Raw genomic sequence first — 22,297 nt, forward strand, 5'->3', positions numbered from 1 at the left:
CTAACTTTTGCAGGAACACGGATGGAGCTGGAGGCCATTATCCTTAGCAAACTAACAGAGAAACAGAAAACCAAACACCTCATGCTCTCCCTTCTAAGTGGGAGCTAAATGATGATAACTTATGAACACAAAAAAGGAAACGACAGACACTGGGGTCTACTTGAGGGTGGAGGGTGGAAGGAGGGAGAGGAGCAGAAAAAAATAACTACTGGGTACTGGGCTTTCTACCTGGGTGATGAAACAGTCTGTACAACAAATCCCTGTGAAATGAGTTTTCCTGTGTAATAAACCTTCACATGTACCCCCAAACCTAAAATAAAAGTTAAAAAATTATTTGTCAATTTAAAAAATTTTTCAATTTTTTTTTTTAAAAAACAGGCTAGGCATGGTGGCTCATGTGTAATCCCAGCACTTTGGGAGGCCAAGGCAGGTGGATTGCGTGAGCCCAGGAATTCGAGACCAGCCTAGGGAACATGGCGAAACCCCATTTCTACAAAAAGTACAAAAATTAGCTGGGTGTGGTGACGCCTGTGGTCCCAGCCACTTGGGAGGCTGAAGTGAGAAGACTGCTTGAGCACAGGAGTTCAAGACTGCAGTGAGTCATAATCATGCCACTCCACTCCAGCCAGAGCAACAGAATGTGATCCGTCTCAAATAATAAATGATTAAATAAATAAAAAAGGAAAAAAAGAAAAAAGAAATATGTACAGCAAAATCAAGACACCCTCGACCCACAAACTACCAACTCATTTATTCATTTCTCACTTGTATCAAGGACCTTCTTTTCCGGCACTATTCTGGATTAGATAACCTGAAAACTTTCTTGTTTGTCGAATACCTAGAAGTAATGATCAATATGTAGCAACTGATTTTTTGAAACGCATAGTTAAGCTTTTAAGAAAGTAAGGACACTCTTCAGTGGCCAAAACAAACAGTGATAGTCATCCCTCGTCACTCGCAGATTCCGTATTGTTCATTTGCCTACTTGCTAAAATTGATTTGTAACCCCTAGATTAATTACTTGGGGTACTTTCGCAGTCATTAGCAGCCATGCACAGAGTGGTGAAAAATCTCAGTGGCCGGATGAGAAGCTTCTAGCTGAGGTGGAATGAGGCAATGATCTGCCTTCTTGTTTCAGTTCTCAGGCTGCAAACAAGTGTTCTTGTGGTGGTGTATTTAATGCCATGCTTTCCACATTTCTGTGCTTTTTGTTTGCGACTTTGCTGTTGAAATGGCCTCCAAGGATAGTGCCGAAGTGCCGTCCAGCGTTCCTAGGCACTGCAAGGCTGCGATGTGCCTTACGGAGAAAATACACATTAGAGAAGCTTCCTTTGTGCATAAGGTGTAGTACCATTGGCTCTGAATTCAGTGTTAAAAAATAAAAAATAACATAAAAAATATAGCTGTGCATCGCTTAATGATGAAGATACATTCAGAGACATGTGCTTTTAGATGATTTTGTTGTATGAACAGCAGAGTGTACTTACACCAAGCTAGACAGTGTAGCCTATTACATACCTAGGCTATATGATACAGCCTATTGCTCCCAGGCTCCAAATCTGCATAGCGTGACTGTACTGAACACTGTAGGCAACTGTAACACCATGGTAAATATTTGTGTATCTAAACACGGGAAAGGTACATTAAAAATATGGTTATAAAAGATGAAAAATTGTACACTGTCTAGTGCACTTACCATGAATGGAGCTTGTGGGACTGAAAGTTGCCCTGTGTGAGTCTGTGAGTGAGTGATGAGTGAATGGGAAGACCCAGGACAGTATCACACAGTACCGTAGACTATATACACCCTGTACACTTAGGCTACACTAAATTTATGTTTTAAAAACTTTTCTTTCTTCAAAAATAAATTAACCTCAGCTTACTGTAACTTTTTTTACTTTGGAAACTTTCAAAATTTTTAAACTTTTTGAATCTTTTGTAATAACACAACTTAAAACACAAACACATTGTATAGTTGTACAAAATCTTTTATATACTTATTCTATAAGATTATTTCTATTTAAAATTTTTAAAAACTTAAAAAAAAAAAGTTAAAAATTGGGCCAGACACAGTGGCTCATGCCTGTAATCTCAGCACTTTGGGAGGCCGAGGCAGGCGAATCACCTGAGCTCAGAAGTTCGAGATGAGCCTGGCCAACATGGTGAAACTCCGTCTCTACTAAAAATACAAAAATTAGCCGGGCATGGGGGCGGGCACCTGTAGTCCCAGCTACTTGGAAGGCTGCGGCAGGAGAATCGCTTGAACCCAGGAAGTAGAGGTTGCAGTGAACTGAGATCGTGCCACTGTACTCCAGCCAGAGCAACAGGGCAAGACACTGTCTCACACACACACAAAAAAACAAAAACCAAAATAACAACTAAGACACAGAAACACACATTAGCTTAGACCCACACAAGGTGAGGATCATCAATATCCCTGCACTCTACCTCCACATCTTGTCCCACTGGAAGCTCTTCAGGGGCAGTAACATAATACTATCTCCATGGTAACAAGGCCTTCTTTTGGACTATTTCCTGGAGGACCTGCCTGAGGCTTTTATTGGGATGCCACGCTTTTCAGACATATATGGCCATGGTGATTTGTTTGGTTTCTTTCTTTCTTAATCATAGATTTGCTTGTAAGAAGATAATGCACCATGAACATTCCTGTCTACTAATGAAAATTTTTCAGTGTTGGGTTAATGTTTTCAACTTTTTAAGGAGCTTGTTGAGGTCTGCAAAAGCTTCTGCTAAACCCTTCACTGAATTTTTGTGGGTGTTTTCCTTCTTGTTCTTCTACTGATGCCTTTTACTTGACTCTTCTTCAGATATGTGTTCCTGTTCCAGCTCCAACAACTCCTCAGTAGCAATTGCTCAGGGTCATGTCATGGAGCAATAGGAATTTCTCAGCTCTATTATAATGTTATGGGACACTGTCATATATATTGTCCATCATTGGCCGAGATGTCATTATGTAGCTCATGACTGTGCAGTCAAAACAAAAACACACATAGAACAAGGTTATGTATTGATTGGTTGGTGAAAATGTTGTCACTGGAGATTTGTAGAAATCTAACCCTATATTGCCACCAGGAGCACGTTTCTGTATTCCTTGATTCAATATTTGAGGTGGCTTTATGGAACATAACTACTGAAAATGATGAGAATCCACCTTATCTATTAATGGAAGTTCCAGTACAGAATAGAGAGAAAGGAAGAAGATTAATATTTGAAGGAAAATGGCTAAGAACTTTCTAGAATGGACTTCAGACACAAATCTTCAGATTCATGAAGTGCAATGCATCCCAAGCAACATGAATAAAAGTAAACCCACATGTAGATTCATCAGTGTACCTACAGGATACTCAAAATAAAGATATTAAAAGACCACAGAGAAAAAGATGGCATAAAAAGTAAATGCTACTAGATTGACATTACAGTTCTCAAAAGCAAGAACAGAAAGTAGGATACACTGGAATTTCATTTCAAAATAAGTGATATCCTAGAATTCTATGGCAATATAACATTATTCAAGAACCAGAGGAAAACAAATGTATTTTCAGACAAACAAGGATTAAAATAATTTTCGGCTAGCAGAACCGCACTGAAAGAACTAATAAGTGTGTATTTCAGGAGTAAGGAGACTGAACCCAGAAGGAAAGAGTGGGCTGCAAGGAAGGAGGGTGAAGAAGGAAATTAGTAAACATAGGAGTAAATCTACAGAGACGTTCACTATATAAAACAAACCTATATAGGGTTTAAGCAATATTCTCAACCTTCATTCATTCAACAAATATTTATTAAGCATTCAAAATGTGCCAGCAATGGTTTTACATGCTAGTAATATAGTGGTGTATTAAAAAAAATTTTAAATGCCTGCTTTTATGAAGTTTATAAAAAAATAAGTAAAATATTTAGTGTGCTATATAATGACACATGCAATGGAGAAAAACGAAGCAGGGGCGGAGGATAGGGAGGGTTGGAAGGGAGGACAGGAATAAATAAAGCTCTGTCTGCCCTTACAGTGTGAGTCTAGACAACTAAATGGATAATTGAACTTTCATAGCTGCAATGCAGGTACCCTGAGGTTTTGGTGTAGAGACTCTGTGTTCTCATCTCTGCCTTCACCATCTTGGAAGAAGGGCTGCCTTTTCTTCCCCTTTTCTTTCTAATCCAAAGTAACTTTATATCTATAAAGTCATTATGTATATATATGATAAAAAAGAAAGGCATGACCCTATGAGTGACCATCCCTGACCTCCTCCAAGAGGGACAATCCTTGAAGGTCAGTGCAAGTGGCAAAGTCATGGGAAGAAGAAGAAATCACCATTGGGCAATTTGGGGTAGAGGGTTGCTTGCAGCCAATCTTGTAACTCACAGCTTTAAGGAAAATGTGACCATCTAACTGAGCAGGGGTCCATGGGACTGAGGAAACTGCCCTAACAGGGTTAACGAGAATTGCAAGCCAGGCTTTAGGCAGAATTATAGTTAAGCATTGACCAGGTAGCACTGGTGCCCTCCAACCTCCTTCCCTGCAGCTGCTAACTAACCAAGAGCTATGTAGCACACTGGCCACCTGCTCCCCGCCATTCCTATAGATAGAATTTCTGACGCTGGACCTTTATACCGGAGAATTGCTTAAGGTGTTCTTCAGATTCTGAATTCTGGCAGAACAATTGACACCAACCGGTCCGAGGACCCCCACCAAAGAACTGACTCAGCACAGAAATGTGGTTTCATCATCAATGTCCCCCTTCACTTATCAACCAATCAACCACCTCCACATCCTACTCCTTCAACCCTCTGGACCCCTGTAAAAACCCATCCCTACACCCGCCGGGGAGTTGGAATTGAGGTTTCCTCCCATCTCCTCGTTCAGGTACCCTACAATTATTCAACTCTTTCTCTGCTCCAAACCTCAGTGTCTCAGTAAGTTGACTCACTGTGCATCAGGCAATGAACCCAGCACCATTACACTGAGAGAGTCTGGGTAATTCAGAGTGTTCAGAATTGAGTATTTGGAAGGGTTTGGGAAGGAATGAGTTTAAATCAAGCTCTTTTGGGGGAAAGTAAGAAACAGATTTTACAGGCTGCAGCCAGTTGTAAATTTGTTTTAATGCCAGAGTTTCTAAGAAGTGGATTTTAAATCTATAAATCAGTTTTATTTATGAACTTAAACTTGATCTATTATTCTTTCTCTTCCTTTTTTAAAATAGGCCAAGCTTGCCTGGTGTTCTTTGGACAGTAAAGCAGAACAATTTTGCAATATCAGAGGTCCCCAACTTGTATAACTTAAAGTTGTCTGATTTATAAAGAATATTTATAAAGAATTTTCTACAATGAGGGCTCCCCTGTCCTGCCTTCCAGGCCACTGCTGTGGTTGAGGAAGGTGAGGGGCACCCCCATGCTTGGCTGAGGACAGAGCCAGGGAGAGGGAGGGCACCCTTGGGACTTATATCCACCCTCCACCTCACTGGTGAAGTGGACTTTCACTGACCACACTGGCAGTTCACTTCCATCCAAACAGAGTCTCCATGGAAAAGTGAATTCAGAGTTACAAAGAGCCGATTTTCATCCAATTTTGCAAGTCACATCCACATGGGAGGGATGCCAAAGAGAATGATGATGACACGGGACCACAAAGAAGATTCCCTGCGTTGTTCAAGGAAAGAAGCTCTGCCCTCAACTCCCAGAATACTCAGCCTCATCTTGGAGGCTGAACTTGGCTCTGGGTGGAGGATGGGAAGAAGCTCACAGCACTCACCCTGAAAGAGACCAATCCACTAACAGAGGACCAGGGCCAGCAACAGGTGCCTTAAGCAAACAACCTAGCCAAACAAAAAAGGTGAGCCGCATCCTGAACGACCCTAAGCAAGCAACCTGTTATTTCCCTTTTGGGAGGTCTGAAGCAGGAGGCTAGCTGCCTCTCTTGGTTTTGGGCAATGCTTACCTCTGGGGGAGAAGGGTTTAAGGCCTAGTGAGTCAGAGTCAACCATGCTCAACCTGGCCCTGATTTCAGTCTCTGCTCTCTTTGTCCCCTAAACCTTGTGAGAAAGTAGCAGACACCTGATACTGCAGGCTCTTCGCACTTGCCCTAAGAAGAGGGGAACCTGTCTTACACAAAGGGGAGCCTGAAAGTGGTAAATTCCGCTGTCCTTAAGCCAGCCACTGAGGATTCTGGTCACCAGAATCACCTAGGGAGCTTTAAAAAAACAGGGATGCAGATATTTGGCTCCACTGCAGACAAACCGAATCAGGAATTCTGGGATGGGGTCCAGGAATGCGTACTTTATGAACCTTTCCAGATGATTCGGATGATTAACCAGGTCAGGGGAAATCTGACATAAGGAGCCCAAAAAGAATTCTCACTCTGGTGATTCAATCATTAAAACTCTATCGGCATATGAAGAACTCTTCCAAATCAATAAGAAAAATATGAACCACCCCACAGAAATATAGACAAAAGTTATTTCCTTAAAATAAATGCAATGGTCAGTAGCTACATGGAAAGATGTTTATCCTCACTAATAAAGAATTGAAGCAACCAGATATAACTGTTTTTGCACAACAATTAGCAAAGATTTAAACACTGGATAATTCTGAGCATGGCAGGATGAGAGGAAACCCACACTCTTGTCTGTTGGTGGGAGTGTGAACTGATGCAGTGTGTTTGGAGAGCAATTTAGCAATCTCTGTCAAAATTTTACATGAATGTAGCTTTGATGAAGCACTTCAAGGATTTTACTCTGCAGATATATTTGAAGCAGCGTGCAAAAGATACATGTACGCACATGGTCCTTGCAGCATTGTTTATGATAGCAAGGCCTAGAAACAGCCTACAAGTCCACCAATAGGAAGCAATTGTACATTATGGTACAACCACGCAATGATTATTATTCATCTGTTAAGAAGAACAGGCTAGACTTACATCTACCTATCTCTGGGAGATGTTATTTTGTGAAAAAATTAAAAAAAGCAGTTATGTATGGTTGGAATCCATTTTGGGTAAAACAAAATAAAGGTAGAAATGGCATTTGTGCTTATATGTGGATAGAATACTGAGAAAGAAGTTTGGGAAACTGTAAAATGAAGTTACTTCTGGAGAGTGGAAATAAAGATTTAGAGAAGAAAGGTATCTTTTATTTACTTTTCACTTGTCAACATAATGAATTATTTGAATTTTACCATGAGCATATATTACTTTTGTAAACCAAAATAAGGCAAATGCACTAAAATAAAGAAGTTAAAACATGCGTATACACAGCCGCTATGAGTATGGCAACTACCTCACTCTCTGGTCTCAATCCCTGGAGCAGAGGCCCCTAGGGTGGGGGCCACACCTCCCGCGCCCGCCTCTGAATTTCACTGCAGCCTCATGGGCTAGTCCATGTGAACTTAACTCCCTTCCAGCAACTAGCACTTGCCACAAGCCTGTGTCCTTTCACTGCCTACCCCAGGGCCTTTACTGATGTCCCTTGAGTCTGACACCTGAGAAGGACAGGAGATGTAGACTCCCAGGAGCAACCATTAATGGTGACGGAGTGTGGGGATAAATGCCTCAGTCCCACCCTTCAAAGCGGCACTGCAAGGCATCCTGCACCCTTCTCAGAGGACCTGGTGAGGTCCTGCCCTCCTTGTTTGCAGTGATGATATTGACAGCACACTCATTTCCATCTCCTTGCCCTGCTCCTTCCTTCACACTTCCAGGATCAGCACCCACATAAATTACTTCACTCAGATACCCACCTTGCAGGGAACCCAAACTCAACCACCTCTTCAGAAGGAACCGCAGGTTCCTGAAAGCCACCCTTCCCTAAGGCTCAGGCGAGGCCACATTGAGGGTAGGAGCCTCACTGATGGCAGCAGTCATGGTTAAGAGATTGGGGGAGATGTCACGCATTGTGCTGGGGGATTTGCAGGGCTGCCTCGTGTCATCATCCCAGCAACCTGCAAAGTGGATCATTTGGACGCCCATTTTACACTTGAGAAAACAGGGATAGCTGGAGGTCCCTAAGTCCAGGTCTCAGGGAGCTGGGATGACAAATAGGTAGGGTCCTTGCTTCAGATGGGGCCAGCTCATGCTCCTCGGGCCCTTGATTACAGGGTGTGGTACTCATGGTCCTGCAGGCTTTCCAGAGGGTCCTTGCTTCAGATGGGGCCAGTTCATGCTCCTCGGGCCCTTGATTACAGGGTGTGGTGCTCACAGTCCTGCAGGCTTTCCAGAGGGTCCTTGCTTCAGATGGGGCCAGCTCATGCTCCTCGGGCCCTTGATTACAGGGTGTGGTGCTCACAGTCCTGCAGGCTTTCCAGAGCAACAGCAATCAGGTGACTTGTACAGAGCCAGATGAACAAATCTAAACTGGGCAAAACAAGACCAAGATATCAAGATGTAAGAATCAAGGGGTAAAGAGGTAGAAGAAGGTAGCTCCTTTTTTTTTTTTTTTTTAAGGCAGGATCTTGCTTTGTCACTCAGGCTAGAGTGGAGTGGAGCGATCATGGTTCACTGCAGCCTTGACCTCCAGGGATCAAGCGATCCTCCCACCTCATCCTCCCGAGTAGCTGAGACTACAGGCATGCATCAGCATACCTGACTAACTAAAAAAGTTATTTTTTTATAGAGACAGGGTCTTACTATGTTGCCCAGACTGGTTTGCCCAGACTGGTCTCAAACAGATGGGCTCAACCGATCCTCCTGCCTTGGCTTCCCAAATTGCTGGGATAATGGGTGTGAGCCAATGCACCTGGCTAGAAGGTATTTCTTACCAGGAAGCAGGAGGAGATACAGTTGTCCAGCCTGGCCATGGAGACAGGTGGTACATGGAATGTTTGTGTCCACCCAGGATTTCGCATGTTGAAATTCTAACCCCCAAGGGGATGGTGCTAGGAGGTGATTAGACAGAGACTGGGTCATGAGGGCAGGGTCCTTGTGAATGTGATTAGTGCCCTTAAAAGAAGAGAAAAAATAGGAGCTGGCTCTCCATCTCTCTTCCCTGTATGGAAGGATATAACGAGAAGATGGCCATCAGGAAGCAGCCCTCACGAAGCACCAAATCTGCCGATGCCTTGATGTGGGATTTTCAGCCTCCGGAACCCAGAGGAATAAATTTCTGTTGTTTAAGCCACCGAATCTATGGTAATTTGTTACAGCAGCCCAAAGAGACCAAGACAATGAAGAAAGGAGAAGGGGATGGTTCAGGGAAGAGCTGGAACCCAGGACTGGGGTACTAACTTGAGGAGGGGTCGGGAGCCCACTGGACAGCTCTGGTCCGTGGGCTATGGACCCCTCCTTAAGTTAGTTAGTAACTTACAAATAAAAAAAATTTTTTAAAATTTAAATTTAAATTTTAGATTCAAGAGGTGCATGCGCAGATTTGTTACAAGGGTATGTTTCATAGTGCTGAGGTTTGGTGCAGCGCTTCCATTGATCTCATCACCCGGATAGTGAACGGGGCACCCATAGGAAGGTTTCCAGCCCTTGCCCCTCCTTCTCCCACCTCCGTTTGGAGTCCCCAGTGTCTGTTGTTGCCACCTTTACATCCATGTGTACCCAGGGGTTAGCTCCCACTTATAAGTGAGAATATGTGATCTTTCATTTTTCTGTTTCTGCGTTAATTTACTCAGGATTATGGCCGCCGGCTGCGTCCATGTTGCTGCAGAGGACATGACTTCTTTTTTTTGATGGCTATGTAGTTTTCCATGTTGTGTATGTGCTGCCTATTGTTTATCCAATCCTCCATTGATGGCACCTAGGTTGCTTGCATGTCTTTGCTATTGTGAATTGTGTTGCAATAAACATACGAGTGTAGGTGTCTTTTTGTTAGAATGACTTATTTTTCTTTGGGTATATACCTAGTAATGGTATTGCTGGCTTAGATGGCAGGTCTATTTTTAGTTCTTTAAGAAATCTCCAAACTGCTTTCCACAGTGGCTGAACTAATTTTCATTCCCACCAACAGTGTATAAGCATTGAACACCTTTTGTAATCAACTGTCATCTAAATGAGGATATGCTTCCTGCAAAGCCATTGTGTTTGCTATGCAAATGTGGCTTCCAGATGAATTCCTAGCTCTCCCCTTCTGGCCCTAATGCCACTCAAAGATTCCCCTTCCCGGTAGACAATCTGAAGTTCCCTTTAAAGGAACTGTGGGTTCAGTGGCAGGAATCAAACCTTCGTGGTTGTGACTTCCCTGGGGATGGCCCCTCGGGCCGCAGGCATCGCACACTCCACTTTTCTGCAGGTAGCCTCTGGGAGTCTAAGATGACTGCTGCAGCCAGACACAAGCTCCTGGCCTTGAACCATGGGGCCCTTCCAAAGTCTCATGGGTAAGAGGTCAGAGAAGGGTGCCAAGTGGGGAAGGCAATTTAGAAGAGCAAGGGAAAACAATTTGATGAGGAGACAGCTCCAGGAAGAGAACGGTGTTTGTTTTTTTACACGGACAAAGGCTCCATGTGTTCCTTGAGTAATTTTTATTCAACAGGGTGTTTTAAGTGGGTAGACAAACAAACATCTGAACTGAAGATTAAATACACTTGTCCCAGGGAAGAGCATCCTGGACAGGAAGACCACCTTCTTGGTGGGTCTTGCCTCTGCAGGCTCCAGAGGATGGAGCGATGTGTGAGTCTGAGCACAGTGGGCCTGGCAAGGTGAGAGCCGGCAGCAGTCTGGTGCATTGAGGTTTCTGTGCTCCAGAAAGCCAAGCTCAGCTCAGCCTGGATAGGGACCTACATTTCTGCTGCGGTGCTTCCGGCAGCTGAAGGTTCTGATCTTCCCTTGTGGTGCATATCCTGGGAGGGGAGGATCATGGTTGTTACCGTTCCTCATTCCGTCTGGGAATGAGGGCTCTGTGAAAGGTTTTGGAAGAGAGAGAGAGGAGGAGGAATGGGATGGGCTGAATTGTGCACCACCCTCCCGTCGACATGATCAAGTCCTAATTCCCAGCACCTCTTAATGAGACCTCTATTTAGAAATAGGGTCATTGCAGATATAATTAGCTAAGATATGGTCATTCTGGAGTCCTTATAAAGGGAGACCTTATAAAAAGGGAAAATTTGGAGGCAGACACGCGTGCAGGGGGAACACCATGTGAAAATGAAGGCAGAGATCAGGATGATGCTTCCAGGAGCCACAGAATGACAACGATGGCCAGCAAACCATCACACGCCAGGGGAGAGTTGTGAGCAGGTGCCTTCTCACTGCCTTGAGAAGGAACCAACCCTGCCAACACCTTGATCTCAGACTTCCAGCCTCCAGAACTGAGAGACGATAAGTATATGTGGGTTAAGCCAGCTAGGCTGTGGTGCTTTCTTACACAGCAGCCCTAGCAAAATAATACAAGCCTAAGGATTATGGTGGCAACATGTAGAGAGGAAAAAGACTCCTCCAGGAAGCCTGGGGCCTTCAGGCAGATGCCCAGGGACTGGCAACCAATGATAACAATGCCTAATCCAGCCAGGCCAGCTCCGCTTCTCCACAGGAGTTGGGGGAGACATTTTTGCCTCCTCTCACTTTGATTCACCTATCTGCACGTGTGTTCAAGATAGAAGAGAAAGCTAAGCTCCTTCAAGTCTCCTGCAGACCATCTGCTCATACCAGGACGTAAAAAGTTAAAGCTATTTTCGGTGTTATTTCAGGTAGGATGGAGACAGACACCACTGGGGATAACCAACTGCTGGAAGGAAATGTGAACTCCTGTCATGCCTAGCCTTACTGTTGGCATAAGTCAGTATTTTTGATGGAATACTACTCAGCCACAAAAAGAAATGAATTCATGGCATTTGCAGCAACCTGGATGGGATTGGAGACCACGATTCTAAATGAAGTAACTCAGTAATGGAAAACCAAACCTTGTATGTTCTCACTCCTAAGTGGGAGCTAAACTACTAGGATACAATGGACTTTTGGGACTTTGGGGGAAAGGGTGGGAAGGTGGGGAGGGATAAAAGACTACACTTTGGGTACAGTGTGTACTGCTTAGGTGATGGGTGCACCAACATCTCACAAATCACCGCTAAAGAACTTATTCATGTAACCAAACACCCCAAAAACCTATGGAAATACAACTTAAAAAAAAAGTTAGTATTTTATCTGCCTACAGTCTGCCTTCTTGTAGGATTTGGGGTGAGTTTTGGTCCCCACACCATGTGAAAAACTCTTGTGATAATGTATTATTTTTCCAAAGAATCTCCCTGAGCCAAATTTCACTGCCTCTAAGATTGTGGTTTCATGCTAGGGCATGTGGGAAAATCCCAGAATGTTCAATAGGATTACCTACAGGACGAATATCTACAATGGACAGAAATGGTTCTAGTCTGAGAACACAGCCCATTGGAACAGTCTTTACTGCTGCCAGGCCTTTCCTGGGGGCTTTCCTCGCGAGGGGAGGGCAGAGGGAGGTTTGCAGGCAGCGCGGACAGGACACTCTGCTGCCATTGCTGAAGCCCCGTGAGGTGGACCTCATGTCCTCCTCCCTCCCTGGCCCGTGGCTGGGCCCTGTGCTGAGTGTTGCGGGCTGATGCCCTCCAGGTGGCCCGAGGTGGGTGTCCAGGCTGTCAATGTCTCCTCAGGCCACAGAGAAGTACCCAGCCCTGCTCCACTCAGAAGCTCCCAGCCAAGCTTGACCTCCTCACATCCCCAACCCTGCAGCCTGCAGAATGACTTCTCTCTCCTTCCTTCCTCAGCTGGGAGTACTGCACAGTCATCTTCCTGGTCACCTGCCTCAAGACCTCTACACAGTCTGTCCCTCTTGCCTCACTCAAACTTGCCAATTGCAGGCCACCGGCAAATTCTGTTGGGTCTCTCTGACAACTTCTCTCACGTGTCTTCACTTCTTCCGTTCCGTCTGGCTCATCCAGAGTCCAGATCTTCCCTGTATCTCTCTGGCATTGCCCAACAGCCTCCAGACTTGGCTGCTACCTGGTCCCTCTCCCCCATCCCTGTGCCCTTGGCCCAAGAGTCTCTTTCAGAAAGTACAGCTGCCCGGGTCAGGCACAGTGGCTCACACCTGTAATCCCAGCACTTTGGGAGGCTGAGGTGGGCGGATCATGAGGTCAAGAGATCAAGACCATCCTGGCTAACATGGCGAAACCCTGTCTCTACTAAAAATACAAAAAGATTAGCGGGACGTGATGACACACGCCTGTAGTCCCAGCTACTTGGGAGGCTGAGGCAGGAGAATCATTTGAACCTGGGAGGCGGAGCTTACAGTGAGCCCAGATTGCGCCACTGCACTTCAGCCTGGCGACAGAGCAAGACTCCATCTCAAAAAAAAAAAAAAAAAGACAGCACAGCTGCCCAGCTAGGACCCCTTCAATGGCTCTGCTGTCGAGGATTTGGAATTGAGCAGTGATGCCTGCACCTCCTGCACCAACCCTGTCGGAAAGTTTGGCAAGAGGAAGGAAAGAAACTCCTAGCCCTTTGCACAATACTGCCCTGGGATTATGCTCTAGTAGAAACGTACGTTGTCTTGCCCCGTTTCACTCAGAGACACCCAAGGGAGAATGGAAGAGAGTACAGGCCCAGGGCAGGAGCTAGGAGCCAGCTGGGGGAGGAACTCAGGGAAGTGAGGGGCACAGTGCCCAGTCCGTGTTGATGCAAAGGCGAGTCGGGGTCTGCAGTCCAGCGAGAGGGCCCCAGAGTCCCCACCTGAAAGCAGTGGTGGCGAGCTGGAGAGGGACTGAGGTTAAGAATTTCCATCTTCACCTCTGGTTTGCTGTGGGAAACGGGGCAAAGCTGAATCATGGGAAAGAGAGACGGGGGGCTAGCTCTGGGGCTTGGGTGGGGAGCTTAGGCCCTCCCACAGCTCTGAGCTGGGACCACTTTTGCGTTGACTCCAGCTACACAGAGACAAGCACCCTCCCACACGGAGGCCAGCAGAGGTCTCCTGAGTTGTTGCCTGCATTCGTACCTCCTTTTCTCCTCAGGGCTCTTCTCCCATCTCTGAGCACTAGAAGTTCAGCCATCAGTTAAAGACAGCTCATGTGTTGCCTCCTCCAGGAAGCTTTCTCTGACTTCCTGAGTCAGGATTAACCTTCCCTTCTCTACACTCCCTGTATACTTTGTTCTATCAAACCACTTATGACGTTCATGTATTTTTATATTGTGTGAACCCCCAGAACTTGGCATAGCGCTTGATGATACGCATTAAATAGATGCTTACTGATTAAATGAAAGGAAGAGTGAACACACAGATACAGTGAAAACTGCTCTTCCACCTCTAGTCTATAAACATCTTGGAAATAAGAAATACGCTTGGTTGCCCTGAACGCCTCCACAGTAGCTAGCGTGATCTTCCACCTCGTCGCTTCTCAGTAAATGTTGGCTAAATTGTTAATTTCATGGAGCTCGTGATTATAACAATCGCATATCATTATTTTTACCCACCTTCTACAAAAAAGAATGAGGGGAAATCTATTGTCCTGAGCTTACTGCAGTTATGTTTTCTGCATATTTCAGGCGGTGTGAATTGTTCAGAGCTCTGTCACCTGCACTGGGGCACACAAGGTGGCCCCGCTGCCTGGATGCTTTCCTGAAGAATGCCAAACACACAATACCATGAGCAGCTTGGATCCTGCGCAGCACCTACCTTTTGGTTATTTTTGCAACTCTTTGCACGTCCCTGATCTTATTTAGTCCTTCCAGTATCCCGGAGGCGGAGCCGGTGCAGATCCTGTTGGCTTTGTTTCCTAGGTGAGGAGAGAGGCACCCCTGGGCTGTAGGATAAAGGGCCTGCCCTGGGCTGGAGATGCAGCTGACTGAAGATCTGGCTGTGTCCAGAGCCCAGGGTGCCTCTTGTCCAGTCCAGGGCACAACAAGGCCCCACCACACCTCACAGTCCTCGGGGCCAGGCTTCCTGGGGCTGCTTTCTTCTCTCCCGTGGAATAGCAGCTCTTTCCAGCCCTTTGATATCCCAAGACAGGAAACCAGGACGAGTTTGGTTCCCAGCCAAGGCAATCTTGCTGACCCCTCAATGCAGCAGGAAAGCCCAAATACAGCCTGTGCCACTGGGGCTTTGTTGAGAAATGTCCACCAGCCCCACCCTTGTCTGAAACGGTATCACCTCCCACTTCCCTACTCTTACTCTCAACGCTTGAATTTGTTTCTTTTCAAACTCATAGCTTTTGCAAACCACGGGAGGGAAGAATTAATCTGGAATGTTAAGCCTCTCAGTGTATTTGTCTCTGCCTGCAACCTGGAGGAGTAGAATCGAGCTCCAATCTCCTTGTTTCTAGGGAGATTGTAGCTCAGCTTAAGACTCACAGCCGCAGCCTGGTGCCACTTCCTCATAGACTGGGCATGTCCGACGTCCTTGCTCCTCCTGCTGCACCTGCAGGGGGGCCTGGGAGGTGGGACCCCATTCATGATCGCTTGCAGTGAAGGGCAGCCTGCTCTGTGCCAGATGTTGTGGGGAGTGCTGGAAACGTGCCTCATTGCAGAAAACTCACCATCAGCCTTGTGTATATTTCTCACTGAGGAAACAGAGGTTCAAATTGTTAAGTGGTTTACTCAAGGCACATAGAAGCCTGTTCTGTCTGACTCCAGGCCTGAGCACTTAATGGACCAGGTTTTAGGGCCAGGGTGCTGAGGCTCCCTTGGAGGGATCAGACCCAGAGGGCTTGCCTTCTAGAAACTTCTATTCTCTCTGCAGATGTCAGACCTGAGATCAGACACTCAATTTCCAATTTACCTTTATTTTCTTGCCTTAGACACAGGGCGCTGATGCTAGCACTCTACCAGCTCTACTGAATCCTAGCAACTTCATTTCCTAGCAGCCAGCATCATGGCCTTAAGATGTAAAGCCCTGGTCTGACCCCCGCACTCGAGCCTGGGAAACTGTGGCATAGAGGCTGGCAGCAGGACCCTTGGACTCGTCTGCACGAGGTCTAAATGCTGGCTCTACCTTTGATGTTTTGTGTGCTCTAACTGCTCTGTGCCTCAGTTTGCTCATCTGAGAAATGGGGGTGTGAGGGGCTGAATCATGTCCCTCCAAAATTCACGTGTTGAAGCCCCAACATACAGCACCTCAGAATGTGACTGTATTTGGAGACAAGATCTTTAAAAAGGTAACCAAGTTAAAATGAGATCATTGGAGTGGGCCCTAGTCCAGTATGTCTGGTGTCCTTGTAAGAAGATGAAGACACACAAAGATCCCCCAGAGATGCTCACACACTCAGAGGGAAGACCGTGTGAGGACACAGGGAGAAGACCGCCATCTGCGAGCCAAGGAGAGAGACCTTAGGAGAAACCAACCCTGCCAACACCTTGATCTCAGACTTCCAGCCTCCAGAACTGTGAAAAAAATAAATGTCTGTCGTTTAAGCCACCCAGTCTGTGGCACTTTGTTATGGCAGCTGGAGCTGGCTAACACAGGGGGTGTTTAGAATCATAACTATTTCAGTACCCATCCTGGTTATGTTCATCTTGGAACCAGACTGCCTGGGATCGAATGCCTGCTCATGCATTTACGTATTCTGTGTTTCTGAGCACATCTCTTAACCTTTTTAAGCTTTAGTTGTCTAGTCTGTGCAATGGGGATACTCATTGCGCCTGCCTTGCAGGATTGCCATGACATTTAGAGAGCTCATTAAGTGCTGAAGATGGCAGAGTTAGCAAATGTCTGAGCAGGAATTTGATCCCAGGTAATACAATGCCAAAATGAATGCAACCAGAATGACTCTATGGCAAGTCAATATTTTTTAATCGTAAACTGTATCTCCCTAGTCAATAAAAAATGAACATTGTAAAATGTAGAAATAAAAGTAAAATTGCTCTCTGGATGTCACTCATAGCCAGAATATGACTTTTCTTTGGCCAACGAGCCCCGGAGGAGCAGGAGGGCTTGTGGCTGTCTGCCTATGGCCTTCAGCTATTTGCATCTCATAAGGAGCTCCCCAGACTCAATCCTCTGCTGCCTTCCAGCTAATCCACAACGCAGAACTTCCAGAGAAAATAACTGCAGAAACAGGAATGATTTACTAATGTTAGGCAAACATTGGCAACGGGACCCAAAGTAGCACTGGACATTGCTCATTTGTCAAATGGAAGCAGTTTCTCTCATGGCTCTTAAGGCATATGAGTTTTTGGAACTTGTGTTACTTTTTTTTTTCTTTTTTTTTTTTTTTTAGCAGAGTCTCACTCTGTTGCTCTGGCTGGAGTATAATGACACAATCATAGCTCATTATAACTTTGAACTTCTGAGTTCAAGTGATCCTTTCCACCTCAGCCTCCCAAGTAGCTGAGATTATAGTGTATGCCATAATGCTGGTTAATTTTTAAGTGTTTGTGGAGACAGGGTCTTGCTGTGTTCCTCAGGTTGGTCTTGAACTCCTGGTCTCAAGTTACTGTCTCACTTTGGCCTCCCAAAGTGCTGAGATTATAGGTGTGAGCCACCATGCCCAACCTGTGAAATCTTGTAGACTATTCTGGTGGAGCATTACAGAGGTACCTGACATAGCAGTGCTGGGCATGTTGGGTGAGTCTTGTTACCTGTGCAGGTGCTGGGGACAGGTAAGCCCACTTCAATTAGAAACAAGCTTGGCCCTGGGTTGAATCTCTATCTAGTTCCTCTGAAGCCAGGGTAAGCCCTTACTCACACGCTACATGCCAGTCTGTTTAGGAGCTGAGAAGTGACCACATCAGCAAAGCCCAGGCTTTTCCTTAGCCCTATCAAGTGAGTTTCACAAAGGAGGCATTCGCATCCAGTTAGGAAGCTTCCCCTCTGTTTGACTGACATGCAGTTCCCCTGGGTTTGAGCCTTGGCTACATCTGGGAAGATTGCTGCTACATACTGGAAGCATCACAAAAGCCACACTCAACAAGCATCCGCCAACTTTACCGGTACCTTAGTTAGATCGAAAAAGGAGACCTGTGCTTCCTGTTTCCCGACTGAGAAAGGCCACTGTGTCTTCTTACATTCTTATTATTCCCAAGGGGCTGAGTTCTCCTCACTTTCTCCCACCTCCCCTCCTAATAAATAATTCACCACGGGGCTGAAATAAAATATGTAGTCAAAAGAGATGGAAAGCAAGGGAGCAGAAATCCTGCAACCTTGAATACAGTGTTAGCTTCTGCGAAGGCTGTAATAGAGTCTGCATGGGGTGGGCGTCCCAGCCAGGGCCGGTCACCAGGAGCCCACACTCCACAGCTCTTCCACAGTCACTCCATTTCCTCATTTTCAGCAATGACATTTCAGCCTCTGAGTGGAGGGCAGGTATTTGTTGAGGCGGCTTAGCCAATACATTTGACCTTCAGAAGAAAAAAGTAAGAGATCAGGAGACAGAGAGAGGGGAAGAAATTCTCAATGCATTATTTCCTTTTCTCCCTTTGGCAGAACAAGTGCTGAGAAAGAATTGCCAAGAGGCAGTGTCTGCTCCAAGTGTAGCGATTTAGTACAAATTCACGATTTCCTTTTTCCTTACTTCCCTTTTGATTAATCATGGGAAGGTCTGAATGTTTCCCTTAAAGAATCATGGCCCAGAACTTTCCTTGGCATCAGTTACAACTGCTTCTAAAAAGGTTCTTGTAGTTCTTGGAGTTTGCTTCTCAGAGCGCTGAAAAATAACCAAAGTGACTCAGGCCTCTTTCACGGAAACTGGGTAATATTAATCCTCCCATTCTACAACTGCAAAACAAGAGATGAACGAGGTTAAAGGCCCAATTCAAATAGCTCTAGCTCACATATCGTGGGGTCTGGAGATTTAAGGGTAGTGCATAGGGAAGGAACGGAAAACAGACCCTTGGTTGAGGTAGCATCTCCTAAAAATTGTTATCACAGCTATTAAAACCCTTATTTCTCATCTCATTGGTGAGCAAGCAACAGGGCAGAGATGTGCTGCTTACCTAGTGACCACTCTTGCCACTGATGGGGCCATGGAAGAGCCACTAGACCTGGCTGGGCACAGTGGCTCAGTCCTGTAATCCCAGTACTTTGGGAGGCTGAGGCAGGAGGATCACTCTAGCCCATGAGTTCAAAGCTGCAGTAAGCTATGATTGCACCATTGTACTCCAGCCTGGGTGAGAGAGTGAGACCCTGTCTCAAAAAGGAACCACTAGACCTAAAGCCAGGAGACCCTGCTCAGCCTGGCTTGGTTCCCATGGCCCAACCTCTACTTCTCAGAGTGACTTGGGCAAGTAACTGCCCCTTCTCGCTGGACCCTCCCTCTGAGATGGTGTACCAGCAGGGAGGGCTCAAAAGTTCTGTATGAGAGTTGCTGGGCATAGCAGTGTGGCACCATCTCCTCTCAGTCCTCCATAATTCACTGATGTGTCCTTGGACAGATCATGATAGCAAATACTTTTATGGCGTTTACTCTGTGCCAGGCTCTACACTAAACCTTTGCATATTTGCATGAGTTTTGTTTTTAACCTTACAACAAGGAGCTGGTATTATCATTCCCATTTGCAGAGGAGGACACTGAGGCACGAAGATGTGAAACTACCAGATTAAGAGTTTAATGCACAAAGAAATCACCTTCCCAAGCTCACACAGACAGTGCGGAGCTGAGTGAGTGAGGCAGCCTGGCTCCAGCATCTGTGCCTTGCCCTGATAGCTCTGTCCTCTAGCTTGATAGCTGTGTCCTTCTAGCTGCCCTCCTGGGGGGCTACTGGGGTCAATAGTCTTCTGTGCATCTTTTCCAAAAATGTTGCATGGCATTGACGTGTATAAATAGACACAAATACAAATTGTAGTATGTATACTCTTCCTTTTGGCACCAAATACAATGACTTTTTTTTTTTTTTTTTTTTTTTTTTAATAAACTGAGTCTCACTCCATCACCTGGGCTGGAGTGCAGTGGCGCGATCTTGGCTTACTGCAACCTGTGCCTTCCAAGTTCATGCAATTCTCCTGCCTCCGCCTCCCAAGTAGCTGGGATTACAGGCACCCACCACCACGCCCGGCTAGTTTTTGTGAGTGTGTGTGTGCTTTTTTTTTAGTAAAGATGGGGTTTCACCATGTTGGCCAGGCTGGTTTCGACCTCCTGACCTCAAGTGATCCACCTGCCTTGGCCTCCCAAAGTACTGGGATTACAGACGTGAGCCACCACATCCAGCCAATAACATGATCCTTTCATATCGGCTCATATAGAGCTCCCACATTCTTTTTAACAGCTGCATAGTATATTCCATCATATAAGCCATAATGTATAAACTCACTTCCTGATGCATATTTAGGTTATTTTCATTAGTTTACTATTACAAGGAGTACTGTAATGACTATTCTTGTAGGTATATCATTTTGCTTAAGTACGGTTTGTACAAAATGACTGCCCCAAAGATGTTCACATTCTAATCCCTGAAACTTTTGAGTATGTTATGCTATATGACAAAAAGGATTTTGTAGATGGAATCAAGGTTATAGACCTTAAGAAAATAAGGTTACCTGGGATTATCTGGATGAACAGCCTCATAACATGAGCCTTTGTTATGGTCTAAATATATGTGTGGCCCCCAAATCATATGTTGAAACCTACTGCCCGAGGTGATGGTATTAAGAGGCAGAGCCTTTGGGATATGATGATGTCACGAGGGTAAAGCCCTCTTGGGGTTAGTGCCCTCGTAAAAGAGGCCTGAGCCTGGGCGCGGTGGCTCATGCCTGTAATCCCAGCACTTTGAGAGGCTAAGGCAGGCGGATCACCAGGTCAGGAGATCAAGACCATCCTAGCTAACACGGTGAAACCCCCTCTCTACTAAAAATACAAAAAATTAGCTGGGCGTGGTGGCGGGCGCCTATAGTCCCAGCTACTTGGGAGACTGAGGCAGAAGAATTGCTTGAACCCGGGAGGCGGAGGTTGCAGTGAGCCAAGATCATGCCACTGCACTCCAGCCTGGGTGACAGAGTGAGACTCTGTCTCAAAAAAAAAAAAAAAAAAAAAAGGCCTGAGGGCACTTGGTTGCACCTCCCACCATGTGAGGACACACAGAAGATACCATCTCTGAGGAACAGGCCCTGGTCAGTCACTGAATCTGCTGGTAACGAAGACCTTGGACTGCCCAGCCTCCAGAACGGTGAGCAATAAATTTCTGTTGTTTTCAATTTATTTTACCAAGTCTCAGGTATTTTGTTACATCAGCCCACAAAGACTAAGACAGCTCTTCAAAGCACAGAGCTTTCTCCAGCTGGAGGCAGGAGGGATGAGGGAATGCCAGAGAGATTTGAATCATGAGAAGGACAACTCACCATGGCTGGCTTTGAAGAAGAAGGAGCCTTGAGCCAGGGAGTGTGGGAAGCCTCCAGATACTGAGAAAGAGCCTCGGCTGGCAGAAGCAAGGAATCAGGACCTCAGTGCTACCATTGCATGGAACCAAGTTTTACCAATAACCTGAATGAGTCTGCAACTGGATTCCTCACAGGGCTTCTAGATAGGAGCCCCGGTCAGCCAACACCTTGACTTTAGCCTTGTGGGATCCAAAGCAGAGAAACCAGCTGAGCCATCTGGCTTTCTGAGCCATAGAAATGTGAGATAATAACTTTGTGGTTTTTTAAACACGAAATTTGTGGCAATCTGTTACAGAAGCAATAGAAAACTAGAGCATTGCTGATTACTTACAAGTAGAATAGCTGAGTCAAAGAGTACATGCAGGGACAGATCCTGTCGAATAGCTCCCCTTGAACTGAGACCTGCCAGAAGATACCTATTTTCTTGAAGCCTCACTTTCTATACCAGAAAAATGGGAATAACAACAACCTTGCGGCTATTGTAAGGATGAGAAAAAATACACATACATTCATATGTGTGTACACACACGTGTGTGCATACTTACATGTATGAGCATTGTATTAGTTCATTTTGCATTGCTGTAAAGGAATACTTGGGGCTGAGTTATTTATAAAGAAAGAGGTTTATTTGGCTCGCAGTTCTACAGGCTGTACAAGCATGGCACCAGCATCTGCTCAGCTTCATGGAGGACTCAGAAGATTTTACTCATAGGTATAAGTAATGGTCCTTCTACCATGTGCACACACATGTATATTAGAGAGAATACTTCCATACTTTGCTTGTGGTAGGTGTGTTAGGTTGTTTTTGCATTTCCATAAAGAAATACCTGAGGCTGGATGATTTATAAAGAAAAAAGGTTTATTTGGCTCATGTTTCTGCAAAGCTGTACAAACATGGCAACACCATCTTCTTGGCTTCTACTGAGGACCTCGGGAAGCTTATAATCATGGTAGAAGGTGAAACAGAAGCAGACACATCACATAGTGAGAGCAGGAACAAGAGAGCAGGGAAGAGGGCCCAGACTTTTTAAAACAATCAGACGCTGTGTGAACTAAATGGGCAAGAACTCACTTATCACCAAGAG

This window comes from Macaca mulatta, chromosome 1, assembly GCF_049350105.2.
Source record: "Macaca mulatta isolate MMU2019108-1 chromosome 1, T2T-MMU8v2.0, whole genome shotgun sequence".
Classification (NCBI taxonomy): Eukaryota; Metazoa; Chordata; class Mammalia; order Primates; family Cercopithecidae; genus Macaca; species Macaca mulatta.